This window comes from Arvicola amphibius, chromosome 12 (assembly GCF_903992535.2).
Source record: "Arvicola amphibius chromosome 12, mArvAmp1.2, whole genome shotgun sequence".
NCBI lineage: Eukaryota > Metazoa > Chordata > Mammalia > Rodentia > Cricetidae > Arvicola > Arvicola amphibius.
Genome location: NC_052058.2, coordinates 13,502,478 through 13,522,704, shown reverse-complemented (window position 1 = coordinate 13,522,704; position 20,227 = coordinate 13,502,478). Strand labels below are relative to the sequence as shown.

The window sequence follows — 20,227 nt, the reverse complement described above, 5'->3', positions numbered from 1 at the left end:
TCACTGTCTGATGCAGCCCACGGCCAGTAAGGTTTTAGCGTCTGCATGACTGACTCACTGACTGACTGACTGACTGACTCACTGACTGACTGACTGACTGACTGACTCACTGACTGACTGACTGACTAGGAAACAAACTCAGTGGTAACCAGACCAGATCTGCTGCCGTTTTCTTTCCTCGTTTGCTCCGTGAGGTAGAGATTGGGAACTGGGGCTTTCCTGGGTCCTTTAGTGGGTCGTCACTGGATGTCAGTTCAGACCTGCCCTTGGCTCCCCAACCTCAGCACACCTTTCATTTACACACACAGATTAAAGACATTATGTTACATTTTGGAGACACTTCCTCACCTTCCAGTGTTGCAAAGCATGCTTGGTACCCTTCACGTTTTTATGTCCACGGGATACACCATTAGCCACAGGCCCCTGTGCCCCTCTCTCCTCTGTGTGGCCGTACCCCTCAGCTGACTCCTGCCCTCAATGTCCAACTTAGGCTATGGGACTTTGAACCAAGGCATCCTTTCAGTTCTAAGGGACTGTTGGGAAATTGGTGACTTGGGAGAAAGCCTTCAGATGGGGCAATGGTCCTTAACTGCCCCCTCAGGAACTAGTGGAGTCAGCCAGGCCTACCATGACGCATTAGACATGTACTGTCTCTCAGTACTGGAGCCAATAAGCATCAAGCCAGGGTAATTGAAAATTGCTTTTTCTGGAGGGCCCTCTCCTGGGCCTGCAGATGGCTCCCCACTTCCCGTGTCTTGTGGTGGCCTCTTCATTGTGTGGTCTGTGTCCTAAAACCCCCTTCTTATAATGCTTACAGTCATGCTAAACTAAGGCCCATGTTAGTGATGTCATAACTTTAATTCCTCCTCTTTAAAGACCCTGTCAACAAATGCTTATCACAATTCTGAGGTCCTGGGAGCTAGGACCTCAACATGAGTTTGGGAAGGGTAGTGAACAGTCAGCCCATAACACACATCAGGGAAGAGATGCATGAACACAAGCAACCCTCGATGAGAGGGCAAACGATTGGTCTACTGTTGACAGCGTTCCTTGGCGACTAGCCGGTAGCGAGTCCCCGGGCTTTGCTTTTCTAGCATTTTCCCATCATCATGGGGGAGATCTGGAAAAAGAAGAAGTGGTCTTATCTTTATCCGAATGAAAAGTCAACTTACTGTGAGCAGATCTTGTGACATAAACGAGTTGTCTCAGAGGGACCTGGCCTCATCCCTCCAGGAAGCCATGCTTCCCACAGGAGGCAGAGTTCAGATCTGTCACCGAAGCCTCGACTATTAATTGCACACATCATGTAAGGCATGGGTCCTTTATCATTCTAATTAGCTCTCGTTTCTGCCTGCCCAGAAGATACGGGTCAGAAGCTGATCTATATAAATGATGCTCACATCCTATAGACGTGATGGCTGAGTGGGGCTGGAGTTGTGTAATTACCCTATTTTTGTTTATGGAACACTCCTTCCCAGGAGATCGAGGCGTGTTTCTGGCCTGAAGCTGTCACTTGGTAGAGAGCCAGCTTGAGCCATTCTGGGGCTGAAGGAGATAATAAGGATGTCAGATCACTCCTGGTCCTCTGCAGGCTGTGCCAAGAGGTAGTTACAGGCACCAGCTTCAGGGAGGCCAGTGTGAGCTCGTTGCTCTCTGCCTAGTCTACAGAGGATACATAGCTTGTTTCCTTTGCTGGAGGAATTGAGGTTGCCCAGACGTGAAAGATGAGCCCATATTGGCTGTCTTGGCCTATGCATTCTGCTGGAGTAAACCACTACAGCCTGGGTGGTGTCTACGTTCACATTTCTGGGGGTGGAGAGTCCAAAATCCAGGGACCAGTGGATTGAGAACCTGATGAGAGTGGGCTTCCTGGCCCACAGGGAGCTGCCATCTTGATGGGTCTTCATCGTGGAGAAAATGTGCTGGCTGAAAAGTCCAGTCATAATGTCTCCACGTTCTTCAGCTCAGCTAATCCTAATCGTTTCTCAAAGACCACCGTCCAACACCACTGCACTGGGGCAGTGTCTTTACATGTGTCCTGGGGGAGAAGTGGGACAAGCCGTCACTACGCCACTGTGGCTCAAGTGACGTTTTCCTCGTGGTGGCCTTCACTAAGTTACCCGATCTTCTATCTGTTCTGTAGGCATTGTCTATAGTGTATAGCTGGACTGTCTAACCTGAGGCAACAATTCTGACGTCAGTGTGGGCTCCTCTTCATGAAAGAGGAAAGATCACCCAGGTCTACACAATACCCCACAGCGAACACTCTTTCCTTCCATATTTCTGTTTCTGGTTTTATTCGGCCCCTTGTGAATAACCCAACCATAATTTGTGAGCTTCTATCAGAAGGGAGACTGGAAGGCCAGGTAATATGGATCTGTACTTCAAACAAATCCTGCCAGGTTACTTTTCCCAAAAGGTCGAAGCACTCCATGTCCTTCTTAGTGGTGGCAGAGGGCTTCTGGGAGCTGGAGATGATGGCGTTTAATCCCCCTGTGCTGAGCGGAACTGAACCAGTGCTTAAAACCCTGCACTTGGCAGGCAGAGGCATATGGGTCTCTGTGAGTTCCAGGACAGCAGCGTGACATAGTGTTACCCTGTCTCAATGCCCCAAGCCCCCCCCCCCCCGCCCCAAGAGGATATCTGTTTCTCTAGGCCAGTATTGCCTTGGCTCAGTGGCCTTGGGGACCCTCAGGCCAGCCTGTCCCAAAAGGGGCCCATCATCTGCTCCCTAGGGAGATGCACAGCTCAGCAGTCAGGAGTGTAGCCAGCATTTCTCAACCTCAGGGACACAGTGGAAACCCCTAGAGGTTTAAATCCCAGGGCTCCAAATGACTCCAATCCAAAAAGTTGCACTTAATTTTCCCAGGCTGAGCTCAGACAACAGTGTTTTCTAAAGACTCCCTGGGGGCTGCTTGTCCTGCCTGGGTGGGAAGTGTGCCAACATGGGCCTGAGTCCTTTCCCCTCCCTCCTTCCCTCCCTTGTTCCCTCCCTCCTCCCTAGCCCAAGCCTGTCCTGGAAATCAGCAGAAACTTGACTGCACAGCTTCCTCTCAGCAAGCAGCCTTTCCCTGCGCTGTTCTGGGACTGTAGAAACAACCCTGTCAGGGTTGGCTTTTAATTTCCACTCCAAAACCTCTTCACAGAACTGAGAACTCAGGCCTGAACACAGCGTTTTGAGTTGCTGCCAGCTGGCTCTGAGGAGCAGATTGGCAGAGTTGGACCCCCACTTCCTAACCTGAGGGCCCCCAACTGTACCAGGTCAGCACCTCTGCTTGTTGGAGGGGCAGGAGATTTTCATGAGACAATGATCTGGTGTCTACACATCCCATTTGGCCGTGCACTTGGGAGGGGAGAGGGCTCACCAAGGTTAAGCATGCTAGCAGCCCAGATGAACCACACAGGGCAGTGTGTTAATGAGTGTGAATTATGAGGCTGGCCTAGCAGAGGGCCTCCGACCTTGCATTATATTCGGGTCATCTGGGGGAAAATAAAAAGTAAAAAATCCTGATGACCAAAATTTTGAATTTCTGAGGATGGGACCCAGCATGAATATTTTTAAAGCTCTCCAGATGATTGCCGTGTACAGCCATGTTTGCAGTACAACACCCCAGAGAGCCCCTGGCTCTCATGTCTCAGCACGGTTACTAACTATGTGGGCCTGGCAATGGCTGCCCCAAGTCCTCCCTGAGTTTCACTGTGCCTACCCAGTTTTGAGCTTAGAGTCATTTCTGAAGCAATTTGTGCTCTGAAAGATGGGGAATACTGTCTTTTTTATTTTATTCAGAGGCCAAAAAATATAGTCTCATTATTTTATACATAGAATTATTCTCTGGTTCTTTAGGACCCCTGTATTCTGTGGTCAGCGAACTCCACACACAGTGAGGGTTTAAACAGAACAGGTGAGCGCCTGCATGGTGCTCCCCTCAGCTCACCTGGGTGCTGCTCTGGGCTTCCCCACATCAGTCTTCAGCACATGCTACTCAGAGTGAAGAAAGGGTGGCCGTCAATGACAGGGTGCCATTCAGGTTGTGGAGAAGGCCACTGTCCATGGACTGGCCAATGTCCACAACTCCTGTGCTTTCCAGGGTGTACCTGAAGTGTGGTGAGGGCTTGGACTGCTAGTCAGAAGGCAGTCAGATGGGCCACACCTAGAGTGCTCAGTGGGTAGAAAGGGGACAAGGTGGCCGATGGAAGTGTGGGTGCTGCCTGGGGCTGTGTATAAGAGTTCTCTAGAAGAACTGAATCACACACACACACACACGCACACGCACACGCACGCACACGCACACACACACACACACGCACACGCACACACACACGCACACACACTATTAGATTGCTTTATGATGATGGGGCTGGGTGGTTCAATAATGGCCATCTGCCTGTCGGGAACGCAGAGAACCTAATCGCTTCTCAGGCCAAGAACCTGGATACCTTAGCGGCCCTGACCTGGTGCGGAAAGCCCACACTCTCCCCGGACAGTCTCTGGTGTGTCAATGCTCAGATGATGAAAGAGGCTGAAGCTTTGATGCCAGCATAGGGGCAGCAGTAGGTTAGATGGATTTACTCAGAAAGAAAAAAGGGAGGGAAAGGCGGAGCACACAGTTTTACCCTGGACCTCTTTATATCTGAGCCACTCACGGGAAGTTTGACACCCACATGGAGGACAGGTCGTCATCCCTCAGTTCTGTCTGGAAATACCTTCACAAACACATCAAGAAATGTGTTTTCTAGATGATACCGTTGACAGTCACGACCAGCTATTATAGATGAGTCAGCTGACGTCACCCACAGGATACAGCTGGGACTCCTACAAGTCCTTGGAGAGGAGCGAGTGTAGAGCCCCATCTTAACCTAGAAGTGGCAGCTTGGGGGACAAGGGTTGCTCTGTCAAGGACAGTAGAGGGCTGAACACACTCCTCCAAATCTCCCCAGCAAGTAAAGGCTCTGAAAACTGACAGAGGCTTTCTCCAGAGGCTGAGGTCTGCAGTGGATGATGGGATATAGGGCTATATGTACTTGAACCCCAAGAGCCTCTCCTAACTTTTGTTCTTGAAAAAGTATCAGGCAGTGTTGAAAGGGTGTAATGATGAAGTTTGGTACTGCCTTACCAGGAGTCCTCGCTCCTTAGCAACAGCCACACCCGCTTCGTGGCTCTCCCCTGATCCGACACCCTGTATGTTCAGCACACAATTTTTTTTTGTTGGATCATTTCATTGTACTGGTGATGGTTTTTCATCCTGACATGCTTTCTCCAGGATAACAGAAATATCATGATCACACTGAAGAAGTTAAATTAAAATGTCACCAAATTTTGCCTCTTAATTCATAGTCTACTATTTTTCCCGATAATGTTCTTTCTAGTTTGTTTAATTGATGGTTCAATCAAGAACCATCAAGAATCAAGAACATGGCATAGAGGTGTCCTCTTTCCTTGGTCTCCTTTAATCTAGAGCAGGATGTGCCTCTTCTTGATGTGCCTTCCAGGCCTGTTCTACCCCAGCCCACGGGCACTGACGGCGAGTGCCTCAGTCCACTGGGCTTCCACCCTCTGACTGAAGCAGGGTCTTCATGTAGCTCTCCTCTATCCCACCCCACCCACCTCTGTTCCCGTGCCTCCCTTTGCTGACTCCCTCTGTCTTCTGAGGCTCCTCAGCAGTTCTGTGTCTCCCATCACCTAGTGTCTCAGCACTAGAGCTGTAGATAAGTGGGGTGGTGCCAAGTCCCCCATCTCTTTCCCCTCTCTCATGTTCCTCCTCTCCAGACATTCTCAGGGCCTCCTTTATCCCACTCTAGTGACTGTCATTTCGACTCTGGGAGCCAGACCCAGCAACCCCCTGTCTAGAGCATCTCTTCCCCCTCTTCCCTCGCACCTAGCAGGTCCCTTCTCACCTTCAAACCCCGCCTAGCTGCCTAGCTTTCTGTTGTAAGAGGGGGATCTCATTGACCTGGTAACCAACCCCTCATGCACTCTCCCACATATTCCTTCTGTTGTGGGCTGCTGAGTTAGGGGAAGTCATTTACAATCCTTGCCAGTTGCTCCTCCTACTCATCCTGGGATCTCTGCATCCCAGTGGGTCTCCCTCTCATTCTGTTGAAAGTGAAGCTTTAAAGGTCACCAACAGTGTTCTAATCACCACAACCAAGGGGCTGTCTTCTTCGTTTAATGCTCTTTTGACTTCTTGGGGATGTGACTCTAGCCACCGCCTTCATTTGGCTTCCCAGGTATGAGGGAATTGGTTTCCTTTCTGACTTAGGTTCATTTAGCTTTCATCTCTGTCCTTTGCCTCACTCCCCAGATATACCTCTCTCTCTCTCTCTCTCTCTCTCTCTCTCTCTCTCTCTCTCTCTCTTTCTCTCTCTCTCTCTCGGTGATAACAGTTGCAACTGATGGATTGTGACCTGAGAATTTGTTTTGAACCCTTTTAATATTTTTAAGACTGAAAACTTTGCAGAAAATTCTGAATTTCAAGATTTTTTTTGAGGAAAAAAAAACAGCATTGGATTTTACAGTCGTCAATTCCTATTCCCCAAGACAGTGATCAGCTGGGGTTGCTTAAAGATAGGACGTTTGTCCTTCAGATCACCTCTGTCGTGTTGCTCTCTGTGTGTTCAGCACATGTAATGCACTGCGCATCTCTGGGCTCCAGATTGCGTGACTGCACCAGTGGCTCCTCAGTCACAGCCATCTCCAGGCTGCACCAAATCGCTGCTGCCTGCTCTGCTCTCTCTGCAACTCCAGGGATGCGGTTCTTCACCATTAATGGAGCATCTTAGCCTCCCTACTTCCTGTCCTTCAAACTCAGTACCAGGGTGAGGCGTGCCAGGGAATCATACTACTCCACGGTTGAGTTTCAGCCCAATTGAGGACAGACAGAGTTTAGAATATGGTATCTCGTTCACTTCACTGCATGGAGGGGGAAAGTGGGGAGCTGGCATCTTCAAGTACAAGGGAAAGAGTGGCTCTAGGCTGGTGTTGCCACAGAGGCAGGTTCTGGACCCTTACTGCATATTCATCTACTGGCTGGGGTGGGACCAGGGAGGTGGTGCTTGCTTCACATGCCCTGGTGTGTATGGAGGATACACGTTGAAGGGCTTACCCATTTCTTGTTTAAATCCATGCACCACCTGCCTGCAGGAGTGGAGGGGATGTATGCATGTAGTAGGAGAGAGGCCAGACCACAGGCACCCTCCTTACCATTTCCCAGGATGTGGGAAAGCTGGCGGCTGTTGCTTTTTGGAGGGTTGAAAGCAGGATGTGAAGAGAGGATGAGAAGGACCGGGGTCCTCCTTTCGCTCCGAGGCCAGAGCTCATCCCTGATTTACAACTGCACTCTTCTGCTCACTGGTTGGGTGAGAGCATCTCCTGTGTTGCTGGTGTTTAATTCCATACATACCCTCTGGATTCTGTGTGCTCTCCATATGACAGTCCCTCTCTTCCAAGCCATTGCCAAAAGGGCGCAGGCTCATTTCTTTCATCTAGGTTTTTATAGTCATTTCTCATGTTTTGTTTGCTGTCTATTTTGCCCCCTGAGTTTGGGTCTGTGCCTTTGTCCTCCTCTTCCATTCTCCCTGCCCAGTGGTGTCAGATGCATGCAAACTTTATGTGTAATTTTCTTATCCATAATCTCTAGATTTCAGTTTTGGAGAAAGGGCCGTCGATAAAGGACGAGCATCTCTCCTAAGACCTTCTGTGACTCCCTGTTTTAAACCTCACTGGTGTCTGATTGCTTGTAGACATGCATTTTCTCACACAGCATTTATTGAGCACCTGCTGCATGCCAACCGCACAAGAAAGACACACAGGACAGAGTCTCGCCTCCATAATTCCTATTCTTTGCACAGTTTCTTACTTGAGTCTGTTCTCTGGAATGTTCTTCTTGGCTAAAACATTGCTTTTCAGTTCTTCTGGGGTTCGGATCAGAGCCTGTGCATATGATTTCTGTGCTGCATCACTGACCTGAACCCCCAGCCTTTGCTGTCCCCTCTTACACAAAGCCTTCTCTCTTCCATCCCTGAAAAAATGCTTCTGGCCCTCTCTCTGCTTTGCTGGGTTTTTAAAAGCAGCCATCCTGTAAGATGACGTCTTGTTTACCGGTTTGATCTCCTGTGTCTGGCTATATTCTCCTTGAAGTCCAAGGCTGCATCTCCTTCAACCTTGCTCCCCATAGTGCTGTGAAGTCCTGGCTCAAGAAGAGCTTTCTAGATGCCTGTTTATAAACCTGCATCTTCTTTGAAGTAAAAATTGAGAAAAATCCAGAGACAAAAGTTTTAAAGCACAAATAAATTGAGTATGATCCCAAGTCTTGCTAAATATAGCTGCACAGGGACAAATATGTCATAATTAATTAACTGCACATCATGAGCCACCTACAATCTGCTTTTAAAACAAAGCACTATTTGATAGTTTTAAGAAAACATTTCTTCACATCTTCCTTCTTTATTTCGGTTACTCTCAGGAACCAGTTGTTTTTTTCTTATTGATTTTTCTTTTCTTTTTTTCTCTTTCTTCTTTTTAATGATGGCAAGAAAACACCTAAAGCCAGAGCTTCCGAAAGAGCCATTTGTTCTCGCCCACTTAGATTGCTCTTCAAACTTGACCTTGGCTTCTCAGCTAACCTTGCATTTCAGAGCTGAGTCTCTAACGACAACCTTGATGATGACGGTTCTGTCAAAGGGATTGTCCACAGAGGACCTCGTGGGCATGAGGTGATTGTAATGAAAAACTTTCACAGAAGGCTTGGTCTTTGGTCTCTTGGTGATCAGTCCCACAGTGACTACTGTCATCCTGTAGAAACAGTGATCAATTCCAGCCACCAGAGCGTGGCTATAGGGCTGGTTTGAGGTGCCGCCATCATGATGACAGCTTTGCATCCAGAATGGAGATCAACCAGGACCATCATCACTTTTCTGGGTTTCCTGAGCTTACCCATTTCGACAGCAACCAGCAGGAACACAACAGACTTTGTTCAGATGTCCACTTTTTGCCCATGCATCCATCATAGTCCTGCTGAAGTACCATTGTAAAGACTGTTATATGTTATCCCCAGGCCCACAGGGCTCTGATGATTGCATCAAGTCTCTCTCTGGTCCTCTAGTGACCTTCATGGTCTTCTCCAGTGACCTCTCTCAGCATAAATCCAGGTCAGTTGGACAATGCCCACACTCTAGCTGAGGGGCTGTACATTCTCTAGGCGAGAAAGCCTCTTTGAAAGCCTCCGCCCCAACTCCTTGCAAGAATTTGTTAACCACCTTTTCAGAATGAGATCTTTCCCTCACCCTAGCATGCCCCATGTACACAGCCCCAGGCACCCAACTTTCTGGACATGGAGGTGATGTTTGGAAATCTGCATTTTGATAATGACCTCCCAAAGGACCCACACATGCAACACTCTATTAAATAATGTCTGCAGGAGACTCTACAATCATACGGTGCGGTCAGTCTCACGATGGTGTGTGGTTATGTTTGTCTTTTAGGTCCATCCTCTAGTCTGTACCTTTCCTAAGGGCAGGGCTACATCATTAGTCCATCTCCACTGGGGTTCAACCAGCAGTGCATCTTATACAGTAATAAGGTGAATTATTTAGCAAGTGTTCGTAGAGTAGAGGAACACCCATATGCCTTCCTGCAGGGGTGACTTTTGAGGAGATGAGACTCAAAAGGTCACAGGAGCCTGTTATGTAGCCAAGACTGAGAGGAAATTCATATAGAAAAAGCAGCTTTTAATTCCAGCATTTTGTGAACGACATGGGCGGTAATCAGACCTCTGTGGAATCATTTTGCTTCCAGGGTCAAAATATTCCTCTTTTAGAGTGAATTGTTTCTAGTCTGAGAAAATGCTCATCTTTATATAAGATATTATAAGAATTCTCAGTACCTTATTATTTGGTTGTTTCCTCCTGGCTCCGATGATCAACTGGGTGTTTCTAAAATAGAACGCTTCGGTTCTTCCAGAGACTAGTCCCTGAGGTTGCTCTGGCAACCACCTCGAAAACTCTGGAGTTTTAGCCCAAGTCCCCCAACTTCTCAGGTTCTGACTGCCATGTTGTTTGCCAGCAGAGCTCTGATTGAAAGGCTACCATTAAGTCACATTAATTACCATGCCACGTCACCTAAATTACTATCAGAAAAGCCCCAGCATGCTTAGCACCCTTGTTATGTATGCTCTCCTTGACCATACTGGTGTGAGGTTCAGACTCAGGCAAATACCATCTTTTGAGGGGCCAGGACTCATACACCTTGCCTGGGAGGCCTTCCTTGTTCTGGTCATTGATTTAAACTATAATCACCATGCACATTACTTCTAGAAAGTGTCCCTGGCTTTATTGAAAAGCCAAAGAGAGGAAACAACACATGTCTTTTGGGAAGTGTGTATAGTTTTGACTGTTACAGACAAATCTTTGCATATATCCTATTTTTGTTGCTGACCTCTGGCCTTGCCTTGATTGTTGGGTGTCCTGTCCACATATATGTGATGAGTGCCAGCCCAAGAACTGATTTATATCATTCTGTGTAGGCTGTAGGCCCAGCAGACCATCCTGACCAAGTCAGTGGGCTATGTGACCTTGGACCTGAACTTCATCTCCTAGGACATGATGTGGGGGACATAAAAGCACCTGCTTAATTATTGCAAGGAATAGACAACAGAGAAAACCACTCAGCAGCAGAAAGCACCGAATATAATTACTACTATTATTACCAGCATAATACATACTTAACCCAGTTTTATTGAAAGGAATGAGAAGAGCTTTAGTATTTTTTTTTTTATCGGCACTGGGTGCTGAACCCAGAGCCCAACACCTGCTAAGCCAACACTCTACTACTGAGCTATTTCTCCTCCCTTGTGAAATGTTTTTGTTTTGAGACAGGGTCTCACTAATTAGCCCAGGGTGGCCTTGAACTCACTCTACCATGCCTTCTGGTGGCATTATCTATTTTATAGCCAGTGCGAAATATGTCTGTTTGGTTACTTGGTCTTGCTGGGTTTTGTTCCTCTAATTTAAATGCAATTCTGAAAAATGGGTCTATAGCATATAGACTGCACGATACATCTCCTATGAAACCTCAGCCTGACCTGGTCTCCCTGAAGCGAAAGCTCCAGACACCAATTGAGAAGTCACATAGAAATCACACGAGCTGCTCTCATCACCGATGTCTTTATTACTTCTGGAGGTGTCTGTAGGAAGAATGTCACAAAAGCAGTCTTTACCTGGACTCCTTAAATTTCTGAGAATCAGCTTATTAGGGACAAAATTTCCTTGGGCACCAGGGAAAGTATGGAGCATATGGTGAGAGACTGTGGGGGTTAAATAACCAAGGACAGGTACCAGCAGCTTCTCTTTATCTACTTCCCAAGCTGGGGTGGGCTGGGGTGCTGCCTGCTTTTCGTGCCCTGGTATGTACGGAGGATATTTGCCAAAGGACTTGCCTGTTTCTTGTATACATTTTCAGGGTGTGGTCTCAGGTCGCATGAATTCCTCCTGGTCCAGGATTCTGGCATCTGTGGGTAACTGAAAAACATTCGGAGGAGTTTGCAGATCATAGGATGACCTGGTCATAATTGATATTCCATGGAGAAGTGATTACTAGGACGTCGGGTCATCCCATGAATCACCTGGTTGATTATTGGACACCCACCCTCTGACTGTGACAGCACTGACCCTGAGGGCTGTGGGTGTCACAGGAGGCTCGCAGACTGTCGCCAGCTTCTGAATACACTGTTAGCATGCTGACATTTCGCTTGTAAGCGGGTCACATCAAGTGCAGACCTAATTTTCACCCAGCATGATGTCACCTAGACAGTGACAGTGGGCCAGGTAGTCCCAGAGCATGCTTCACACACTGCTTCTCATCTTGCATGCATCCAGCAAGGGACTCCCTGGCTCCTATGCACCTTTCCAACCACCGCCTCCCACCAGCCTGTGTCCCAGCATTCCTTGAGACAGTGTGGGAAGTGGAAGCAACTTTGGTGTCATAGAAAAGATGACATTTTGGTTCCCTGTGATCCTCGCCTCCTTTGCAGCTTCTGCCTGGCCATATCTTCTTTGTCTTAAGCACAAGGCCTGACACATGCCCTCTGTTTTCCTTCTGCCTGTGTGGCTGGTCTTTTCCTGTCGTCTTTCCCTGCTTTACTTTATCCCCTTGTTTCTCCAGTACTGGCCACACCGAGGACAGAGCCCTGGGCTTGTTCTCAGCCTGCTGCTCTCCACTTCCCCAGCCATCAGCTCTAAGCCCAAGATCTAAGACTTCATTTTTATGACTCCCCCACAGCCTCCAAAGCTCTCTTCTAGAACCAGCTTCTGCATCCCACTGTCCTATGTGCCTTCCACGTACCTCAGACCCTGGCCTGTGCTGAGTGCACACATTTCTGTAAAAGTGTTTTCCTCCTAATGTTGCTCAAGCTTCACAAAGACAACCAGGCATCTGCCCCGACCAGGCAGCCTTCAGGCTGCTGAGTGAAGTCCTGAATGCTCCTCCCCAGTTCTTCCCTACTCTTCCTCTCCGGTAATCAAGGAAGATTTTTTTAAACTTCCACTTCCACTTCTGCGTGTGTCCAGCTACCTGTCCTGACCATTACTATCTCTTGCCTGAACTGCTGTGAATGACAAATGAGGTCAGAGCATTAATCTTCTCAAGCTTTGATTTTGGGGGCAGCATTTCCAGAGAATACCAACCTCCCAGCCCCCCAGCCTCCCAGTCCCCAAGTCCCCCAGACTCTCAGCTTCCCAGTCTCCCAGTTCCCCAGCCCCCCAAACCCCTAGTCTCCTAGCCCCAACCCCAAAACCTTCCAGTCTTCTAGTCCCCCAGTCCCTGCCTCCCAGTTCCCTAGCCCCCAGCCCCTAGCCTCCTAGCCCCAGCCCCAAAACTTTCTGGTCTCCTAGCCCCTAATCCCAGCCTCCAAGCTCCCCAGCCTTCTAGTTTCCCAACCCCCAACCTTCCAACCCCCCAACCCTTAAGCCCCCAGTCATTTAGCTTCCCAGTCCCCAGGCCATTAGCACCCATCCTCCCAGTTCCCCAGCCTCCCAGTTCCCCAGCCTCCCAGTTTCCCAAACTCCCAACCCTCCAGGTCCCTAGTTGTTCAGTCTCCCGGGCCCCCAGGCCCCAGCCTCTCAGTCTTACATCCCAGCACTGCAACCTCCCAGATTTCAACTCCCTAGACCCCCAGTTCCCTAGCCCCCAACCCCCCAGTCTCCCAGCCATATTCCCCATGGCACCACCTCAAGCATGCCTTCACACTGGGATACATGCCACACACAGGCAGGATGGTATGTCTGTGTAGCCCACAGCTTGCAGACCTGGAGCAACAGTGAATCCTGAGTGAGTGGGTGAGGGGTGAACCTGGGTCCTGAGCTTTGCTTGGGGTCACAGATGGCTTCTGTCCTCTGAATTGAGACCTCCAAGAAAAGCCAGTATCACTAGCTCCAAGAATGAGGGGGGATATTGGTGGCTGAGGAAGACATAGAGAGGACGAGCTTCTAGGAGTAAGTAGCGGGATGAAAACCCTGGGGAGGACACAGTTGCCTGAGAACTCTCAAGGGCTGATACCTGCAGGCGAGTGGGGAAGTACAATGACTTCTGGGATTGGAAGAGCTTCCTGGGGAGTTAAGAAGGGGATTCTGAGAGTCAAGTTTAAGCTTGGGCCAATGTAATGAGCTGTGGAACCAGGAGGGAAGTCTCCAGGTAGCCCCTCTCTGCTCTTGCGGTTGATGCCCCCGAGAGAAGTGGAGATGGAAGAGGAGACTGATAGTTCTTTCTTGAAACACCTCAACATGGGTCACTGCTGGCTCCCTTTGGAGTGGCTGTTTCCGCCACAGGAGTGATGCTGGCTTTTAGGACACTGGTTTATTCACAAGAGCTCCACCGTCATGACCTAGTTACTCCCCAAAGCTCCCCCTCTGAATACGGGCTCATTGGCAGTTAGGATTTCAGTGCGTGGAATTGGGGATGGACACATTCCATCACAGTGGGTTTCCTGACCTATGCCTGTGTTAGGCCTTTCTTCTTCAAAGCTGCCATGCTTGTACTGACTTGCACTTCATCACATTCTTCTTTGGATGGTTACTTGTGTGATCAGCTAACTTACCTGATCTACTGTAAGGACTTGGGTCATGTGTGTGCCTGGCTTCCTGCTACATCTACGCCAGTGCTTTAGGTGCCCAGAGCTTGGAGTCTTGAGCCAAGGTTCATTGAATCTATTCATATTCTCTCTTGTCCAATGACACATGCCTGGAAAGGACCGGCCAGGCTAGGGCTACAACAGTCTGTGGATATAGGACAGATAGACATTAAAGTAGGACCAGGCCTACTGACCCCAAGACTCACCAGCTTGGATTGGCCTCAGGCTTCAGACTGCTGAGAGAGCTGGTAGGATTTTTCACGCTTCTTGACCATGAGAGGTACGTTTGGGAAATGACCTAAATATCTCGCTGTCTTCTGCTCCTGAATGGAGAAATAAGCTCTCAGCTACTGTTCCAGGGCCACGCCTGCCTGCCAGACACCTGCTCCCTGTAATGACGATCACGGACCCCAACCCTCTGGAGCTATGAAATAATAAGTTCCCTTGGTCATAGTGTTTTGTCCCAGCAATAGAAAAGTAGCTAAGACAGAGCTCTTAGCCTAGTGCTAGGACCTGATCAGTTCCCAAAGGCTCCAAATAGTGGAGTGGGTTGCGGTTCCACCCTCTGGATGCCGTTAACAAGACTCCAGAGACTAAATTCTTGCAAAAATTCAAGGGAACAAACTGTCTTCAAACCAAAGCAGCATAGCTATTGCCGACACCCAAATGATCAGATTCCCCTAAACTCATGGCATTTTTGAGGACAGGAAGTAGTGGAGGAAGAAGGCGTAGACAACTTGCAAGGCCTGAAAATAGGTTAGAGAGGAAAGATACGTTGGCTTTGTTTTTAAGAGAGTTCACTTGGTATTTTTTACAAGGCGGCTGGAATATTTGAGCTGGAAAGTTCTGTGGAGATTGTGTAGGTCAAATGGCTCATCTGGGCTCATCATTTGTGGCTTATGGAGGCACCGTGTGGCACACGCCACTCTAAGGGTTGCACACACATTTACGCTAAATACTCATACTCGCGTGAAACGGATCCGGCCATTTTCACAAAGAGGCTGCCGCTCCTGCTCATTGCAGAAGCAATAGTTACAATATTATTATGTATTTTCCTTGAAATGTGAACTTACCAAGTCAGACTCCTGGTGAAGCCGGCTCTCACAATTTACATGCCCGTGGCCAGATTTTGAGTCAGCACTTAGAGAGGCGCTCAGTCTTGGACCACCTGCTCTGCCCAGGCTCTGGGGGGCACTGGGCACATCAACCTTGTCTTAGTATTTCAGTGAAGGGTAAGAAGGCTTTCCTGGATGCAAACCATTAGTTCAGTCTATAAATACTCAATGTCTTGGGTATCTTGGCATTACCTGGAGTTCTAGTTCTTGGGTACTAGAGCTAGCAGAGTTGGAGGTCAGCCTGGACTACAGCCTTGTCTCAGAACAAGACTGAAGGACCGGTGACTGGCTCGGTGGTAGATGGCACCTGGCACGATCAAGGTCCTGGGTTTGATTCCTGACACTGGGGAAAACAGACAAACAAACAAAGCACTAATTGATGAATAATAGCCGCATGTTCTTTCCTGTCCCAGACGTCTGTTCTCCGTTCCGTACTCTCTACCCCTTTTTCGTTTGTTTTGAGCAAAGTTCTACCAACCTGCTGAATCTAACAGGCAATTAACACCATTTAATAACTGTTAAGTGGGACAGTCTGCTGCGTTATCCTAGAAGGGCTCTCCTTTGGAAGGCAATGATGCTATTGAAGGCCAGGCTGGCTTTGTGAAGGCACATACTTGAAGCATGTGCCCATACTGGCCCTCTTTCAGAAGCCTCATTTGGAGGAAGACTGGGAAGCACTGGGCAGGGAGGGTAGGGACAGGGTTTGATGCCTGCTTTCCTCACGCTGGGCTGCTCCCTTTGTGGACTAGGAGGCAGCTGGGAAGGGGGGAGGATGGCGGGTGTGACTTAGTTCACTAGCAAGCTGGAGGCAGGTATGTCCCGGGAGTCTCACCATCGTCTGCCGTGTAGTGTAAATGCAGGTGGAAGTGGGAGCTGGCAAGATGGCTCAGTGAGTCAAGCTGCTTGCCGTATAGGCCTGACAGCATAAATTCAATCCCCAGAATCCACCGGAAGGTGGAAAAGGAGACGCAACGCCACAAAGTTGTTCTCTGAGCTCCACAAGCGTACAGTGGAATGAACAAACGAACAAAAGCCGAGGTGGGAGAGAACGGCTTCCTGCCCATGGTTCTGTCCTGTCACCGAGGGTTCTCCTGGTCAGATGCAATAGTTGGATTGATTTCTTGGAAGTCTACTGTATTTGAAAAGAGCTCAGCTGAAGGGTTTTCAGTTTCTACCATGGAGGATTTGTAGGTGAAAACCTGCACAAGGGGGCAGAGTTCCTCTCTGGGACCCAGAAACAAGTGCTTATCTCTCCCATCTCAGTGGAAAGACACCCTCTACTTCCGTAAGGAAACCAGCCCCGTAACCCTGACTCCAGCTGTCTCCTCCAAGTGCCCAGCTCCGTTTCTCCAGTCACGATGAGTGGTTTTTTGCTCTTCTTTCCCGTCATGCTGTGTTTGGGTGACCTGTTTGTCCCTGGGTTTCCATTTTTCTTAATTGTAGACAATGTTGTCTTCATAGCCCTGTGCCTGATGGCATACCATAGTATGAGCGGGTCAGACTTGGGGATCTTCCACATCGGCACCGAGCTAGTAAAGCCCTTTGTTCCCCTGCTTTCTAGAATGTTCCCTTTGGTTCCTGCCCTTCCCTTCACACAGAAACATTTCCTCTAGTCTGAACACAATTCCTCTTCCCCTCATCACCAGCTTAGATTAAAAAAAAAAAAAGAGTGGGTAGCTAGCTAGCTACAAGTGCTAACTTCAGCTGTCTGAATTGCCAGCGAGTTGTAGGAGAATTCTGTTCCTCTGGAAATGTGGCAGTGTGTGAGGTACTGCTCCAGATCTCACCTCCCCCTGCACGGCTCTGAGGTGGGCCAGTCTCTCAGCAAGTGTGTGAGGGAGCTGGCAGGAGGGTTATGAATTTAAAGGATATCTTGTCGCCTCGTGCAAAAAGTCAGATGCAGCAGGCTTGAAGGAGGGGGTCAAGGCCCAGCCAGAGTCTAAAGTTTGGTCTTCAAAGGAACCAGTCACCTGTCTTGCCTAGAAAGCATCCAGTGAAACACTAAGAGATGGACACTGCTTGAGAGGATGAGGAAGACAAGAGATGGCCTTCAGAGCACAGAAAAAAATGCAATGGGAATCTGAGGGGGAATTCTGGATACAGGAAGAAGCCAGAATGCTTACTTTCATACCAAACAGATGCCACCAGCCTTGGACTGGAAAAGCCTTGGGTTGGGGAAGCCTTGGATTGGGAAGCCTTGGATTGGGGAAGCCTTGGCTTGGGAAGCCTTGGATTGGGGAAGCCTTGTGTAGAAGGAGCGGCGGGGCTGTTTCCTGCCACCTGGCTAGCTTTACCCAAAATAATTACACGGAAACTGTATTCTTTTAAACACTGCCTGGCCCATTATCTGTAGCCTGTTATTGGTTAATTCTCACATCTTCCTTTAACCCATATTTAGTAATCCGTGTAGCACCATGAGGTGTGGCTTACCAGGAGAGATCTTAACCTGTGTCCATCTCGGAGAGGAGAAGCATGGAGACTCACTATGGCGACTACCTGAAGCATCTCCCCACTCCTGCTACCCAGCATTCTGTTCTGTCTACTCCGCCTACTTAATTTTCTGTTCTCTTAAAGGGCCAAGGCAGTTTTCTTTATTAATTAACCAATGAAAGTAACATAGACAGATAACTCTCCTCCATCAGCCTTGGGCTGGGGAAGCCTTGGATTGGGGAAGCCTTGGGCTGGGAAGTCTTGGACTTGGGAAGCCTTGGATTGGGGAAGCCTTGGGCTGGAGAAGCCTTGGATTGGGAAGCCTTGGTGTCCTCTCTAGCAGTGCTAGACAGCCTGGGGCTAGACTCACTTGCTCCTGACTGTACATGCTCCCCACCAAATCCCAGTCCTTAAGCAGTGGTGTGAGGGTTCTGAGCATTCAGTCTGTCCCAGTGAAGTACTGGAAGAACCTTTGAACCCACTAGAGGGCTGGGGGTCTGGTGAGACCTTTGAGGGGTAACCTTGGCTTAAACATTCTGACAGAATCACCATGTAAGTGTCTGAAATTATAGCCTCTGCCTGTCCAGTGTCTGTTCTGGGGTCTAGGGTGGGACCCAGAGACCTGCACTTCTAACAAGTCTGCCAGCTATTCCAAGGCGGCTCAAAGCTATTTTGGGAATCAGTGTTAAGAAGTGTTTTTCAAACCTTGATGTGCATATAAACCACCTGGGACCCTTCCAAGGCAGGTACTGCTCCAGCAGATCTGGGCTGGGACCCAAATTCTACATTCCTAACAAGCTGCCAAGTGCCAGGGGCTGTGCTGGTCCAGGGCACACACTCGGAGGAGCACCTTTCTCATGTCGCACAGGGAACTTGTTAGTCAGAGCTCAGCATCCCGGCCCCCAGACCTGCTGGATCTGAAGCTCAGGTGTGTGTGTTGGGGGGCAGGAGGCAGCCCAGCACCACCACCACCCCATTTTAGCAAAACCTCCAGATGATTCTGAAACACATAAAACCTGGGAACCACTGAGTGCTGCTGGAGCTCACAGAAATGTGACCCATTTTGTCAGGGAGGACCAGGCGTGCCTGACACTAAGACTGTCTATCCCGTCGCCTCACCCCCATTGCCTTCCACTAGCAACTAAGTCAACCCCACTTCACCTGAGCACTTCGGGAAGCAAGGTCTTCCTCATGGTGCCGTGTGTGCTTTATCTCACGGGTCAGAACAGGAGAACTTCCTCAGTGGGCAGCCTGAGAAAAAAACATTTTATACAGGTAGTTGGGCAGTATACTCAGTGCATGGCAACAGCAGGTGGCGAGGGTCCCAAGAGAGATGGCAGTGGAACCGGAGGTGCCCAAGCCAGTCAGAGTCATTAAACTTGGAAGCAGAACCCAAAGAGCAGGGAATACCAGAAGGGACAGGCCACATCCAGGGCCCTGGGTGGTGGAGGAATAGAGACCTCAGGAAGAGGAAGGCCCTGTAGGCCCAAAGAACATCCGGAACCTTCTGACCTGTGATGACCATTGGGCATCCGTGGAGGAGGAGGGATAATTCTTGCTTTTAGTTCCTGAACTACTCAGGTAGGCAACATCTTTCCTTGCCTTTGTGCCAAATTCCTCCTCATGTTCCTGGTTCAGAGGGACAGAGGGGAAATGACCTATCTGCTTTCCTTGAAGACTGTCCTTATCTTCAGAGGTCAGGCATATGGGTCTGGTTTTGGCTGTGAGTGGCCAACACCAAAACAATACTCTATGTGGGCATTCAGGAGAACTCCCGGAAGTGATGGGCCCTGAACCACACCTGTATCTGCGGGTGCAGATAAAATTGGCGGTTATATTCTCGATTGTAGCTCTGTGCTGGGTTGCTTAGAGACACTGGCTTGCCATTAAAAATAGCTGGCAAACCTTCATGCAGATTGCAGGGGGTCAAAACATTTAACAAGCCCATGCCCTCTAATAGACAAGACTCAAGTCAGCTCAAGCGCAGGTCTCAGCCATTGGTCCCTCCACACCATCTGAGGCTGGGATCCTAGTTCCTTAGGTGAAAGGGCGAAAGTCTGGAATGACTTCCCCAGGGTCAAATGCCTTCCCCAAGGCAGTTGCCACTCAGAGTAACCACATAGACACGGCCTCTTCAGAGCATAGCTTCTTGACAATGCTCAGAGACACTGTTATCCCTGTCTCGCAGTTCAGCAAAATCCCAGTTTCCTAACCACGGGGGCCATGCTCACTTGCCTCTCCTCACCGTAATGAAACACTTGTGATGATCGACATTTGAGTGAGAGGTTATTCTTGCCCACAGACTTGAGGTTTCTGGTCCTTCATTGGTTGTCCCTGTCAACTTTGGGTCTGTACTGAGGCAGCACACCACAGCAGGCGTGTGACAGAGCAAAACCGTTCACCTCATGGCCAGGAAGCAAAAAAAGCAATCAAGGAAGGAGCAGGGTGGAGGTCCCATGGCCCCCTTCAAGAGCACACCTCCTGTCATATAAAGACCTCCGTCGAGGCTCCACCTCTTCCAATAGTGCCACCATGGACATCAGGCCTCTAACACAGTCGTCT

At 49.1% G+C, this 20,227-nt stretch overlaps 1 protein-coding gene across 1 annotated transcript in view; it reads left to right on the top strand.

Moving 5' to 3' along the window:
• Nucleotides 1-20,227, top strand: part of Cnih3 (cornichon family AMPA receptor auxiliary protein 3) — a 100,388-nt gene that overhangs the window by 67,230 nt on the left and 12,931 nt on the right. The window lies entirely within an intron of this gene.